Source organism: Osmerus eperlanus, chromosome 4, assembly GCF_963692335.1.
Source record: "Osmerus eperlanus chromosome 4, fOsmEpe2.1, whole genome shotgun sequence".
Classification (NCBI taxonomy): Eukaryota; Metazoa; Chordata; class Actinopteri; order Osmeriformes; family Osmeridae; genus Osmerus; species Osmerus eperlanus.
This window is the reverse complement of record NC_085021.1, coordinates 174,013-175,208: the sequence shown is the minus strand read 5'-3', so window position 1 is coordinate 175,208 and position 1,196 is coordinate 174,013.

Genomic DNA, 1,196 nt, shown 5'->3' with positions numbered 1-1,196 from the left:
TGGTGGACTGGGGGTCGCGACAATGTTACGCTTGTAAATCAGAAGCTGGGAAATGCATTGGGAAGCTGGGAAAACCGTTTTTTCGAGCTCATTTTCGGTTCCGCCGAACGGATTTTGATCAAAATAGGCTCATTCGAAAGGTATTAACCGGGGGCACACGGAAACCGGACTTATAACGCGCACGTGCGCGTGCGCGAAACCGGAAGCGAAAGAAAACTTCAAACGGAGCTACAACCGTGAACGGAGCTGAAACCGGCGAAAAATTTCAACGCACGCCGTCGCGCCCCACTCCAACTTAAATAACAAAACTGTCCCTATCGAAATCGGTTGGATAAAACGGAAACGGGAAGCGAAAGAAAACGTTAAACGTCTACACCGAAATGGCCATAGTCAGTTCCAATGAAAAAACAACTCTCACGTGTGTGCCCCACTCTAAAGCAGTGTATAAAACTATCCCCAGCGAAATCAGAGCTACACAACGAAAACGGGAAGCCAAACAAAACTTTAAACAGAGCTACCGAATTGGATATCATCAATCCTGGGAAAATAACCACACACACCGCTGCCCCCCGTGCCAACTTGAATTTAGAAACCGTCCCCAGCGAAATCCCACGTTCGGGCGCAAAACTGCACGTTTGGAGCCACATTTTGTCTGAAGCTGGAAACCTGCATTCAAAGCTGGGAAAAGGTGCTCATTGACAGGCATCTCCACTTCGGGACCTCGTAGCACCTTCACCCGGGTGGCGTTGGAAAGGTCTGGGCGAGGGGGACACGGGGAGGTCAGGCTCGCCACGCGCACGCGCTTCCCCGCGAAACGGGAGCCCAAACAAAACTTTAAACGGACCCACCGAATTGGGGATCATCAATCCTGGGAAAATAACCACACACACCGCTGCCCCCCGTGCCAACTTGAATTTAGAAACCGTCCCCAGCGAAATCCCACGTTCGGGCGCAAAACTGCACGTTTGGAGCCACATTTTGTCTGAAGCTGGAAACCTGCATTCAAAGCTGGGAAAAGGTGCTCATTGACAGGCATCTCCACTTCGGGACCTCGTAGCACCTTCACCCGGGTGGCGTTGGAAAGGTCTGGGCGAGGGGGACACGGGGAGGTCAGGCTCGCCACGCGCACGCGCTTCCCCGCGAAACGGGAGCCCAAACAAAACTTTAAACGGACCCACCGAGCTGGGGATCATCAA